The sequence below is a fragment of the Daphnia magna genome, linkage group LG7 (assembly GCF_020631705.1).
Source record: "Daphnia magna isolate NIES linkage group LG7, ASM2063170v1.1, whole genome shotgun sequence".
Classification (NCBI taxonomy): Eukaryota; Metazoa; Arthropoda; class Branchiopoda; order Diplostraca; family Daphniidae; genus Daphnia; species Daphnia magna.
The window spans coordinates 6,731,509-6,745,817 of NC_059188.1; the positions used below are offsets into that span (position 1 = coordinate 6,731,509).

The 14,309-nt window shown below is 39.6% G+C and overlaps 1 long non-coding RNA gene across 4 annotated transcripts; it reads right to left on the bottom strand.

Annotated features, from left to right (window-relative positions):
- Positions 1 to 9,214: 9,214 nt before the first annotated feature.
- LOC123474056 lies at positions 9,215 to 10,536 on the bottom strand. 4 transcript variants are annotated; one of them, XR_006648678.1, is made up of 7 exons: positions 10,455 to 10,536; positions 10,257 to 10,392; positions 10,078 to 10,191; positions 9,959 to 9,992; positions 9,822 to 9,887; positions 9,683 to 9,743; positions 9,215 to 9,353 (listed from the first exon to the last, which is right to left on the bottom strand). It is a non-coding gene; the product is annotated as an uncharacterized LOC123474056 (long non-coding RNA). The 4 variants fall into 4 exon arrangements; XR_006648679.1 differs by lacking the exon at positions 9,215 to 9,353 and adding an exon at positions 9,454 to 9,613 and having other exon boundaries at positions 9,822 to 9,844; XR_006648677.1 differs by lacking the exon at positions 9,215 to 9,353 and adding an exon at positions 9,454 to 9,613.
- Positions 10,537 to 14,309: the final 3,773 nt, after the last annotated feature.

The following is a 14,309-nucleotide window of genomic DNA, read 5'->3' on the forward strand; positions in this document are numbered from 1 at the left end:
GTAACGCATTCATTAGCCAATTTGGGCTGAAACCCGCTGAAGCTCCCCTTGGTGGAGGTGTACGCCTGTTAATTCAATCATCGCTGCTGAACGATGGCATTAAAGGAGGTGGTGGACCACCTCTCCCCGATTGCTGTTATGGTCTAGGATTGTACTCATACGTGGGTGGGCTCCCAATCGTTGATACAGGTCGAGAGGTATCGAATCTATATCGATCGTTCGTTCTGTCCATTGATTGCCTTAACGTCGGATCAGGTGTTTGCGGCCGTGAACTGTAACGATATTCATCCATGGTGAAGAAAGATTCTTCATCAGCTTGGCTCCGTGTAGCACGACTGGCATTAGAAGCTGGCGAGTTACGTCGATCATCAAGGTACAGTGCCGGTCCAGTTATAGAACCGCCTAGCTAAGGAACCGGCTCGGTTATCGAACCGATTTTTCTTCGCCGTGTTTCAGCGCCACCGTCGGCCGTATTATGAACTATATAGATTTTCTATGGCGGGAATGAATGGGTTTTGCCTTTTAAAACATGCAAAAAAATATTACTGTAATGGGTTTTATCTTTTTAGGCAATGTTGTACATTGGTTCAATGACCCAACTAATAATAATAGGCGGTAAATTTATTCATACCAAATACAATAATAATAGGCGGTAAAGTTATTCATACCAAATACAATAGAATACAATAGCTTCCACTATTCATTCTTATCTTCTAGCACCTTGTTCCATTCCAGTCCTTCTACCAACTCTAATTTCTTTTTCCTTTTGTTATGACAACAGTTCTTCTAGATCATCAAACCACTTCCTCTGTGGATGGTCCCCCACTAATGTAGATACACTAGTATCTCACCATTCATAGCCATAGACTATATTACACATATATTAAAAATCTTTATAAGTTAGTCATAGCAGCGGTTCGAACACGGGACTCTAGATCCATAGCGAACAGCATTACCACTCTGCTATGTGCCCTTACATTCTAAGACCGTCAAAGTTTGAGGGATGAAAGAACCGACGATAGGTGGCACTAAGATCGGGTGCTTGGTTATAGAACCATTCAGTTATAGAACCGCGCACAGGCCGGTTCTATAACTGGACCGGCACTGTAATGATCTACCTGTTGTGATACTCCTCGGACTCGAATCTCGATACCTATAATATAATTATAAAAATCTTTCATCGGCTTCTTGGCTTCCCATAAGCTTTGATTGTACAAGAAATGGGCATCTCGCACTTGATCCAAACGAATATGGATCTGTGTCTTAAGATGGTTTAAGATGGAACGGCGACCACGGTTACTAATCAGCTGCTCTATCTCACGACACTGTTGCTCAAGGATAACGACTAATGTGTCTCGTTCGACACGTGCCACTGCGATTGCTTGAATTCTTTCTTCTGGTGTACGGGACGTTTGACTTCTGGAATCTGATGATACACTTTGACTGCCAACTCCAGTATCATTTCTGTTACGATGAACCGGAATACCAATATCTGGCATACTAGTTGTGCTGCCGTCACGTGTCCGTGGTTTAGACATTTCGCTAGGTAAATAAGCTTAATGTAAACTTAAAGTTTTTTCTACTTGACGATTTCGCTCTATTCGTGATAATAAGACAAGTTGAAGCGATGGAATTCAATTTCACTTTTATATTGTTAAACCGACACGGGAATTAACATACAATATTCAAATGGATTATTTCCTTCGAGGCTGTTGGTCCGAATTCCGGAAAAGCTGACTTGAGGTTACCGTGCGTACGATCTGGGTCCTTGTGTTTTGGATTCTCCAACTCTTAGCAGGTTGTTCTGGTTCAACATGCGAAGGTTCAACCTCAGTTTCGCCAACTTCGCTCCTTACTTCACAATCGGCAAGATTAGGGACGAAATCATCCGGCTCAGATTCTGGAACTCCTGGAGGAGTAGGTTGATCCGGAAGTTGCTCGACTGGTCGCGGACTGTATGGCCGATAGAAACGAGGTTTCCTTGGCGACGGCGGAGAAACAAAACTCGCTAGCCGTGGTCCTGTCTCCCGGCGTGACTGAGTAGATTTAACTAAAGCAGCTCTCAAAGCCTCCGGTGGTTGTGGTGGTGTGTCAGTATCTCTTCCACCTGCGGAACGAAAATAATCCAGCCGTATGCGACGTGGAGTAGGATCAGCAGCTTGTGGCTGTGAGATCGGCTCCAGCGGCGGACGTAATTGACTGGGCTCGCTGTCTGAAGCTGACGGTAAGTTTAGAATAAATTCCGCTAGTTTCTGTGCAGTTTGAATCCGAGGAAGCAGCTCCGGTGTGGACAACTCTAAACAAATAAAGTTGCCAGGATAACTGTATATAAATAAACCTTAAAGTTTAGTTACGCGGAGCAGGAAGAATAACAGCTTGCATGTCTTCTGTTGGTCTCCGTTGAGCGTTGAGTCTTGCAGTTGTCTCGCTTGCAGTCTCTCGATATGCAGGTTCCAAATCCTTGGTATGCTGGAAACGGTATTGTTCCTGACGAAAACCTTTACGGATCAGCTTTCTCCTCAGCTTAGCTGCCGGAGTGTTCTTCTTTCGCGGAATGATGAAGCTGTATTACTGATTGTAAACAAATAGAGAGTCAATAAGTAACAATCGACGGCCCTGTAAAGGTATCGACGATACGAGACGGACGAAAAGGTAATTAACAATCGACGGCCCTGTAAAGGTATCAAAGATTGAAAATGAGAGAGACGGACGAAGAATAAATTGACAATCGACGGCCCTGTACAGGTATCGACGATTGAAAATTAGAGAAACGGGCGAAAAACGGAACGAACAATCGACGGCCCTGTAAAGGTATCAACGATTGTAAATGTGATGGACGAGCAAAAACGGAATTAACAATCGACGGCCCTGTAAAGGTATCGACGATTGAAAATATTAAAGACGGGCGAAAACGAAATGAACAATCGACGGCCCTGTAAAGGTATCGACGATTGTAAATGTGCATAGACGAAAAACGAAAAGATCAATCGACGGCCCTGTAAAGGTATCGACGATTGAAATATGCACAGACGAAAACGAAATGAACAATCGACGGCCCTGTAAAGGTATCGACGATTGTAAAGGTGTTTAGACGAAAAACGAAAAGATCAATCGACGGCCCTGTAAAGCTATCGACGATTGAAATATGCACAGACGAAAACGAAAGGATCAATCGACGGCCCTGAAAAGGTATCGTCGATTGAAATGTGCACAGATGAAAACGAAATAAACAATCGACGGCCCTGTAAAGGTATCGACGATTGCAAATGTGTGTTGGACACCGAATATTACCAATCGACGGCCCTGAAAAGGTATCGACGATGATAAATAGGACGAGATAAGCAAATACTGACAAGAATTGACCAACCACCATAGGTCGGAGAAAACTATGCCAGCTAACAATGCTTACGTCCTGATTGAAGTGTTCAAATGATGAGCCGGGATACCCAGGGATGAATGGCCACGCGAACGGATAGGTGATGGCGAAGATAAACACGAACGATGAATTTCCCGGTCGATGCACCAAAATGTTAACCACCGAAATAAGCGTGACGAAAATGTGGTTAACTCAGTGGCCAAAAGGGCCACGCTGTGATGTATTTAATACGAACACGAGGTTACAACGGCGAAAACGATAACAACAGGTTGCAACTGCAGCCAAGACTAAAACGAATGAGAATGACCTCGTTGCCGCATCTCCCTCCGTCTTCGACTACGGCGGAAATGCCGAAAAAGGGGTAAAACAAAAGAAGGGCGCTAACGCGAACAATTAGCTTTAGGTGTAAATGGGGTGGCGGAAGTGTAAGGGAGGGTAACCTATAGCCAAACCCAAGGGTATTAGTTTAGCCAAGGTCAGACAAGTTCAGACTTGTCTGCCCCTCGGCAATGACACGAACACACACACACACACACACACGTACATACAGACATACAAAACCAACAATTAAATTTACATTTATTACTAACGACTTCTGTCTTTAACAAATACTGAGAAAAGATTCGGGAGAAGACTGACAGACTGGTCTCCCACTGACTGCCGACTGCCTTCAAGTGGAGTTTTTTCGTTTTTTATACGGCGGAACAAAGAGACGAATTGAAAGTCAAATGAGGTCAGGCGTGTCAAAAAATATAAGGTCAGGCGGAAGACGGCTGGCTTTACTGTTAGAGTAATAAAAGTTAAAAGTGGGTCATCCGGGGAAACAAACTTGTGGTAAAAAATAGGGCAACGACTAAGAGATACGGGCAATAAAAGCAACATGTTAAATTTTACCGTTTGAATTTGATTTAGTCGGCGGATCGTTACAATATGTACTTGGACTATACTGCAAGAAACTAGTTCCTGTGTGCAAGAATCCCGAATGACTGGGAAGATACGACGGCCCAACCGGCTGAAGGAGGAAACGCTGCCACACCTGCAGTTACTGGTTTACGTTCGATGTTTTTAAAAGAGTTTCAACCGGACAACTACGGTCTTTTTCAAGAGACAAAAGTAAGGAGTAGAACACAAGGAATGGATGAACCAACTGTCAGGTACTATTATGAAATCCTCAACCATTGCAGACTGGTCGACCCGAATATGTCGGAAGCACACATATTGGAGCATCTTTTTCGAGGCCCTCGACCAGCTCTTCTTTGAAAAATTTATGCGTTGAAACCTAGAACATGTGAAGAGTTTTTTACACTGGCAAAAGCTTATACGGAAGCGTCGCTCATGTCAGAAGCAAGAAGAAGGAAGGATGCGGCAATGGAACCGCAAAAACCTCATGAGCAGTCACCAAATCTTTTCATTGTCTATCCAGACCAACAAGTAGAATTTATGAAGTCAATGCTTGAGTTAATGCAAGACACCTGTGAGAAATTAATGGCGAAGGAGAAAAACGAGCAAGAGAAAACAAAAGGGCCCTTCAAGCCAAAAGGACGTACTACTGACGGTAAACCATACTGTTTCCATTGCAAGAAACCCGCACACGTCGCCCGGTACTGTTTCAAAAATCCAGAATCTCCAAATTATAAAGCTCCGACACGGGATGCAGCACCAGCTACGACGTCAACGGTGACTGCAGCAGTAAATCTGACAACCCAAGCTCCTAACGTACAGGAGGAAAAACACCTGTTAAACTTCGATGGAACCAACTTGATTAAAGAACCTGTGTTTTGTGGTGAGTAGAATGCAACGGCAGTGATTGATACTGGTGCAGCAGTGACAGTGATCTCTCCCGAATTATTGATGAACATACAATTCGTTCAGCAGGTTAGAGTGTCGTTGACTGAGTTATGGCTTTCACATTCCGCGTTGTTGCTCGTACTTTTGACAGCCATCGTTTTCTACCATTGGCTTCCGGCCGACCAGTAAAGAATTGTTTATCGTAATTTTCTTTTTCCCATCCCTACATTGACCTAGTCGGTTGTACTACATATACAGAACATTGAATGAGCAAAAATAACTTTTAAGTTTTCGGTAACAACAACGAACATTCCCGTGACCTTATAGATTCAGTTTCCACCTAAAATGAAATCTTCTTAATCGCATGTGCCTCGATATTTCCGCAAAAAAACAAAAATGATACAAATCATTGCGTAATTTTTCTTGTAACTTATTGTATCGTTTACTGTCTTGTTCCTATCGCATTTTCTTGTCCGGCTTCTCTTTCGGGATTCGTTCGAATTTCAACATTAGCCAACCTTCTCTTTCGTGATAAAAATAGTGGCTATTAACGAGACTCCAGTTTCAAGCTACGTAAATTGCTTTTTTTTTTCTTTCTGTCTCTAGTGTTTTGTTCCTCTGTGTTCTCGTGCATAGCTAACAGTGATTGTCGAACTGAGTTTCCAAGCAACAATCGAGCAGCCCCTCTAGAATTTAGTTTGCGATCAATGATCAATCCCAGAAAGGCGGTTCGTTTAATTTGTGTATTTAGTATATAGGCCAGTCGCCATGTCATAGTAACTCTTGAATTGATTACCTTCTCCGGCAGCAAATTATTTCAATACCTCCTTTTTTTGGTTTTGTTTTTGCGAAAGTAGCGGGAAGTGACTTTACGGAGAGGGCTAGTGATAATAACTGTTGAAAATACCCTACATCAGTAGTAGTATTTTAGTGCAGTGGTGATGTGTCGGTGCCTGTTCAGACGCTTGCCTAAAGAGCTTCTTTTTTTTCCTTATTCCAAGGAATGCATAATATTTTGAGCTAACCAAAAGATGTAAGCAAATCAGCAATTTTAAGAAGAACAATAATATTCAACGGTTGAATAGCTTGTGTTTGTCGGCTCATTTTTCGTTTTCATTGTATTTTTTTTTCCTGACTTTTGGTTGCATAATATACGATTAGCCAAGCTGGCTAGAGAAAAAAAAAACAAACTAATAACAGTAACAGTTTATCGGAGTAAACGTAGAAATAAGAGTTTCGTAGAAACCCAATCTTAAATCTACCATACGCTCCCCGGGATCACAACTATATTTATTTTTGTTTTTAACATTTATTTTGTTAGCCTAGCCTAGCAGCCCTTTTTTTCACCCCTTTCTCGCGCTCCTGGCGGATGACTACCGAAGCTACGCTTTCTCTGCACCTCGGGCTTCAAATATGATAGAAATCGATAACTGCGACCGACAGGAGCGCGAGGAAGGGGTGAAAAAAATGGCTGCTAGGCTGGGTGGGAAACTGGCCAAATGAGCCCTTTACTAGATTGCGAATAACTCGGCCAATCAAATCCGGAAAAAGATTTCCTTTCGGATTTGCATTGAGGGGTGGCCAAGCAAACTTTTGGGAGAACTATTTTTTTTACGGGTTTGCTTTTTCCTAAAAACCCAGTGTCGGATTAAGATTTTTTTCGCCCTTGGGCTTTTGACTAATTTGCGCCCATTTATTTTTAAAAATGATTAAGAAACAATATTTTTGCTTTCCAATTTTGTATTGACAAGAAACAGGCTAGCTCTTTCCACAAATTACACATTTTGACACTTACTTTGACACGCGACACTTGTTTTAAATTTGCACTTTTCGAATTTTTTCTTTCACAAATTGCTCTACGACATCGTCGAAAGAGAGACATTTTATAAATTCATTTTCAATCGACATAAGAGAGAGAAAGTTTAGTCTTTTTTGGCCAATAGTTGTCCTTTTTTCGTTTTTTATCAACTTAAGCTTCGAAAAAGATCTCTTCTCCGAAGCTACACTTACCATTAGAGATAGATAAATGCGAAGGGCAAATTCAACATTTCGGAAAGTTAACTGCACTTTCTGTGTGAATAGAGTTTCATACATCATATTCACAGTAAATGACTTTTCGAAATCTGAGCTTTCTGTCTCAAGGTACTGCTTAATGTATAGGCTGAAATGTGTCAACTCATCGGGAAACGATTTCTCTAAGTCAAACCTGTACTGAGTTTGCAAAATAGTGGCCTTTTCGATCAAAATATAAAAATCCAATCTCCAACAATTATTGAGAAATCCGAATAAGCCAGAAATTTTACTGTAAGCGTTTGTCCGGGAAATTAGAGCTTGCGACAAAGAGTCCAATATCGGAAGAAATCCATCCACTCGAAAGCGAGTTTGACCTGACAGAACGACATCTTCGCTTGGACCATCATAAATTTGCTGTCGACGCCTTCTTGGTATTTTATCTGCATCTCTATATTTTCCGTTTGGAATCAGCTTTAAGGCTTCGTTTTCAAAGTCATCAAATCTTTCTCGCTGATTAGCTACGAAATCTGTTAAGGATTTCATCATCAACACAGCGCTGCCCAAGTCCAAAGTTTCGGATTGTAAAGTTTTGCTTACTATATTAAATCTCTCCATGACTGAATTCTAAAGTCTTGTCATTATGGCAGTCTCGCGAAATAGCACGTGGTCAAATAAAGATTTGGCTTGATTCCTTGTATCAGGCGTTTGTTGGAATTGCGGTGAAATAGGCCCGGACAAAATAGGACCCTACAATATAGGCCCGTCAAATAGGACCTACAAAATAGGACCCTACAAAATAGGCCCACTTTAAAAAATATTTTTAAATCGGTCCTATTTCTACATTAAAATGGGCCTATTTCTACCAAATAATTTCAAATCTCATAAAACCTCGGAAAACATTTTCCAAAAATTGACCAACCTAGTCTAAGCAAGAGATGGCGGCTTGATAGAAACAGGCAGTCTGTATTTACTTTGCCTTTTTCAAACCGCTATGACATCTGATATCACTTTACCGTCTTGTAAATCACACGTAATTTAGCCGAATTCAAGTTTCAATTTTTTAAACATATTAACCGTAGCCATAACTTTTAAGTTCATTTGTTAAAAATTTCAATTTCCTTTCAGAACTGATAAATTTTAAAGAATAAGTAAATAAACGTGCTCGCGCTCTGCAGTTTTTTTCTCCCAAACCAGATCTCCCCTTCGGCCTTCAACGCGTCTTCCCTCTACCGATGCTAAGGCAATGTTTGCCCAGTGCATAGGTGAAGAATTCAATCAAACAATTTCGATGAAATAATTTGTACGCTTTTATTGAAAACGTTTTTATAAACTATTAAATATATTTTATAGCGCGAAACGACTATTTTTATAACATTTTTTAAATACCAAAGCACCAAAGCCTGGTTTAAAAATTCTCCATCTATCGGTAAAAGTCGCGTGGTTCGATAGCGTCATGAATATGGCGTCATCTGTCCATCATCAACCTCAGCGTTTTACAAATAAGAAAAAAGTAAAGTTATCAAATAAAATTAACTTTCATGTACCTATTTTTTATTATTTATCTTTTTCAATATGTAAATTGTATTCTTCGTAACATTTGATTTGTTAGAAATCGATTTTGAATCGGTTTCATTTCAAGCAGACACCAAGCATCTTGTAATAGCGTGGTCTGTGCTTTGTGATTGGGATGATTGCAGTGTTACTGCTGGAATGAGCAATTTTAGGTAAATAAGGTTATAATGTTGTAAATTTTTATTCCAATATAAAATGCTCAATTTTGTTGAAAAGATAGCGTCATGATGGGGTGCCCTGTTAGCGTCATGGTTGGCGTGCCCTGTGTTAGCGTCTTGATTGGCGTGCCCTGTGTTAGCGTCATGATTAGCGTGCCCTGTGTTAACACGATATGTTTTATTTATTCGTGTGCTGGTATGTGTGTTTGCAATGCATTTGGCATCATTTAAAACTAGTTAACCTCTATACTTCTTACATAGTGATTTCAACTCCAGCATTGGTCAGAGGAGACTCGCAAGCAGCAAGGAAAGTAGGCTCCTCTTCATCAGCTAGAAGTTTGACAAAGGAGTCCACAGGGAGATTACTTGGTATGTGGCGGAAGTTATGTGATGATACCGGCAAAATTCCTTTTCTTGGTCCCGTCAACAGGTAATAATGGCGGTCTCTACAGAAAAGATGATGTGTATAGGTCTACTTGGTTATCTATAACCAGTCACAAAAAGTAACATTGCATAATGATGAATAAAAGAAATAGTACTGTTGTAGTTGATAAATAAAGTATTTATTATCAATTTAAATCATTGTGTTGTTGTGTGACAAATAATGCAATCAACTTGTTTACGTAGCTTAGCTTTGGCTTATCATAGAGGGAGAGGGCACCAAAGGCATGGAGTATAGCAACAGAAGCATAGCATAGCATAGCAACTGTTATAAAAAAGAGTTTCGACCAATTAATAAAGTAAACTCTAAGAAAATTAAATAATTAAATCATACTCAGATGTCAGAGCTCGATAAAAAGACTGCACAGATGTGTCCCAAATTTGACATTCATAATCTTAATGAAGAAAATCAAAGAAATTAAATGTAAACTTTGATTATACTAAAAAAAATTGCAATCAAGCTGTCTACATACTCCTAGAGGCAACTTAGGTTTGGCTTATCATCAATTGACAGGTCACCATAAGCAGGATAACAGAAACTGAATTTTAAAAAAAGGTTAGACCAATTAATAAAGTCAAACCATAATATAATACAAAAATGAAATCTTACTCAGATGTCATGGCTCGATAAAATTGCTGCCCATCTATATCCAAAAAATTTACTTTGCTTATCTTGAAAAACAGAGATATTAAACAAAGATATTAATTACAAACTATGAATATACTTACAAGTAATGAAATCAACTTGTGTACTCCTTTGTATCAAACTTCTGGCTGATGAAGAGCAGCCTCCTTTCCTTGCTGCTTGCGAGTCTCCTCTGACCAATGCTGGTGTTGAAATCACTATGTAAGAAGTTTGGAGATTAACTAGTTTTAAATGATGCCAATTACATTGCAAACACACATACCAGCACACGAATAAATAAAACATATCGTGTTAACACAGGGCACGCCAATCATGACGCTAACACAGGGCACGCCAACCATGACGCTAACAGGGCACGCCGATCACGACGCTAACGGGGCACGCCATCATGACGCAATCTTTACAACCAAGTTTAATATTATATTGGAATAGAAATTGACAACATTATAACCTTATTTACCTGAAATTGCTCACTCCAGCAGTAACAATGCAATCACATAGCACAGACCACGCTATTGATGCTTGGCGTCTGCTTGAAATGAAACCGATTCAAAATCGATTTCTAACAAATCAAATGTTTCAGAAAATGCAATTTACATATTTAAAAAGATAAATAATAAAAATAGATACATGAAAGTTAATTTTATTTGATAATTTTACTTTTTTCTTCTTTGTAAATTAACGCTGAGGTTGATGATGAACAGATGACGCCATCTTCATAACGCTATCGAACCATGCGACCTTTACCGATAGATGGAGAATTTTTGAACCAGGCTTTGGTATTAAAATATTATACAAATATTCGTTTCTTGCTTTAAAATATATTTCATAGTTAATAAAAACGTAATCAAAAACAGCGTACAAATTATTTCATCGAAATTGTTAGATTGAATTCATCTCCAAAGCACTGGGCATTGCCTTGGCATCGGTAGAGGGAAGACGCGTTGAAGGACAGGGGAGAACTGGCTAGGGGAGAAAAAACTGCAGAGTGAGCACGTTTCTTTACTTATTCTTTAAAATTTATCAGTTCTGAAAGGAAATTGAAATTTTTATCAAATGAACTTCATAGTTATGGCTACGGTTAATATGTTAAAAAAATTAAAACTTGAATTCGGCTAAATTACGCGTGATTAACAAGACGGTAAAATGATATCAGATGTCATAGCGGTTTGAAAAAAGGCAAAGTATATACAGAGTGCCTGTTTCCATCAAGCCGCCATCTCTTGCTTAGACTTAGTTGGTCAATTTTTGGAAAATGTTTTCCGAGGCTCTTATGTGACTTGAAATTATTTGGTAGAAATAGGCCCATTTTATTGTAGAAATAGGACCACTTTAAAATAATTTGTAAAGTGATCCTATTTTGTAGGGTCCTATTTTGTAGGTCCTATTTGACGGGCCTATATTGTAGGGTCCTATTTTGTCCGGGCCTATTTTACCGGCTACCTGGAACTCAAGTTAGGCATCCTCCCACCGACCCACAGCCGCCTCTGGCTCTTTTTCCTCTAGCAACGAAAACGTCCTTTCCAAAAAAGTGGAAAGGACGTTTTCGTTTCTTCGCGAAGAAGGCCTATGCGAAGCGGACTCAATTAAATCCGGTATCAAAGCAGAAAGCACCTGTTATATTTCATATATCACATTGCATATTAGGCAATAATACATGCAAAAAAAGAGAAGGTTGATACCTTGTTCGAGAAGTAGTTGGATTATCCCAAGTGAGATTTAAATCGGTAGCCGTTCTATCTGCCACTTTGACAAATGTATCGCCAATAATTCAACGATTTTCTACCGGATTAACAGTCCGATACAGCGACGAAGTTTGTTGACCATACACGTTGGAGGAAGCATCGTGAAAAGTCAAACTTGCTTTAACAACCTAAAACAATTCAAAACATCAAATCTGATCGCTGGTATGAAGAAGACATGAGAAGCCACTGTCTGTAAAATAACTCGGTCATAGAACAAGAATTCTAAACCTTAGAATTTGAGATGGACAGGACGACGGATCAATTAATCTCGTATCAAATTATGGTCAATCCTAAGATTCTGAACGGTCAAGAAAAATATCTCAAATCACCCGAAGATTGAGCCGAGTTGTTGTGAATTATAAACCTTAGAATTTGGGATGTGACAGGACAACGAATCAATTAATCTCGTATCAAATTATGGCCAATCCTAAGATTCTGAACGGTCAAGAAAAATATCTCAAATCACCCGAAGATTGAGCCCGAGTTGTTGTGAACTAGGGACAACCTGCTCGGATTCATTTTTATGCAGGAAACCGTTATCGACATGGATGCAAAAGTTTACAGAGTAAGAAATTGTGTAATGGAATTGTATACCTTTTACCATTTAACTGCCTCATTGCCAATTTAGTCTATTGCTTGCTTGCTATTTGATTGCAACGTTCAATTACTTTTTCTTAATTACACGGGCAAGATCATATTTACCTCATTTTTTCACTTGAGTTTGAATCCAGGAAAGTATAGGATATGGCTGATGCACACCAACACAATGGTGGGTTTCCACTTCAATGATTAAAAGTGCCCCTTCGATATAACCTCGAGATAACAATAATGCATCAAAGTTTTCTTTTAAAAATTGAAGATTAGTACAACTATTTTCGAAGTACAAAGTTTTTAAATTACGTGAGCAATGGTGTCGAGGAAGTGAAAATCATTCCAACTGATGCAACGGACGACGAAGAAACTCTAACCAAAAAGCGACGACTTTTCTAATACCTCTGCAAACAAAACTATAAATTGCACTTCAATTAGTTTTAATCATGGATTTACAAGCAGAAAAACCGACAGACCAAGAACTTCAGCTTTGGCCTAAGATGTTTAAAAATGTTCAACTTGATTTGAAAAGCTCTGCATCAGAATGACACACTGGGGAGGTTTGACGTCGCAAACAGAGAGAACCATTTTCGTTGAGACACTTTATCTCTTTCACAGTAGACACGTGATCTTAAACTGCTGTCCAATGAAGCAAAGAAGCAACAAAACTCTGTATAAAAAATTTTAAAAATGCCATTTTTGTTATACTTGTTTGGCTTTGCAAAAGTGAAACCAATTTACAACACAGTCGTGCCCGCTGTGAATATCATCTATCACCCATGGCTTTGTGGATGGGTGTCTGCCTGGGAAGCTGAAGATTTGAAATCAATCCCCACTTTTAAAAACAATTTATTTAAAGTAATAGGTCATATTTTGTTTCATTTTACCAATTTACCATTTGTTTTACAAAACTAGTAACGAGAAACAAATGTATCTTCCTCAAACTTCAGGTTTCTCCTGCTAATTTAAGAAAACCAAAAAGTCGCTTTATTAACATGATTACACATTTGTCAAATACCTTAAACATCTTTTTATAATCTTTCCAATGAACCTTGGTTGACATAAAGATATCCTATGTTCCTTGTTCCAAGAAGCAGGAAAATATTGTCGCGGGTGAAATAGGGGAAATGTTGCAATAATTAATCAGCCATTAGTCTGTCGTGACTGATTCGATTGCACGCAAACAGAGTGATAAATGCATAAAATAGTGTTAGTACAATTAAAAGTAGTATTTCGGATTGTGTGGGTGGTTTACGGTCATGTTTGTTAAGATCCGTCAGCCAGTCACGTTGGCTGCCCGGATATAAAAAGAACAAAAGGTAGCACAGCTAGCAAGGTTAGATTGAAGTTTACTTATGCAGGAGTTGATGACATGTTGACGCCTTGTTGGTGACGGTGAGTGCCGCGACGTCGGGTCTGGAAGCACGGATCGGATGGCAGTGGGGAGCGGCAATGTATAAGAGGACACAGTACGTACAGTGATTCTTTGAACGAATCACTTATTTCTCCAACACTTGTTATTAGGGTTCTACACGATAGTAGGGAACACAAAGTGCAACAACTACACACGACTGCTAAAAGGGGAACTAACTCGAATATCTATGGAACGGTGGGTTTTATACCACACCCAAGATGCGGACGCTATAAGGTTAGCGTGGGCAATAAAGATGAAGGAATGTGACACCAGTTCGCAGGCCATGCGAACTGGTGTGAAAGAAAGAACAAGGTCAATGATAAGACTGGGTGTCATCGACACCTCGGTCAAGCGGAAGACAGTCATAAAAGAGATATCGAGGGAAAGGAGGTCAATGGTGGGGAAAAAGAGTATAAGATTGTACAAACACTTAACTAAATGCAGTTTAACTTAATTTTACTTAAATTCTTAACTCTAGTAGGAGTCCTTACATAGCTCCCCTTTCTACAAGATTGCGTCCCGCAATCAGCATTGCGTAGGGCGGTTGGGTCGTAAGGGGGGTCAG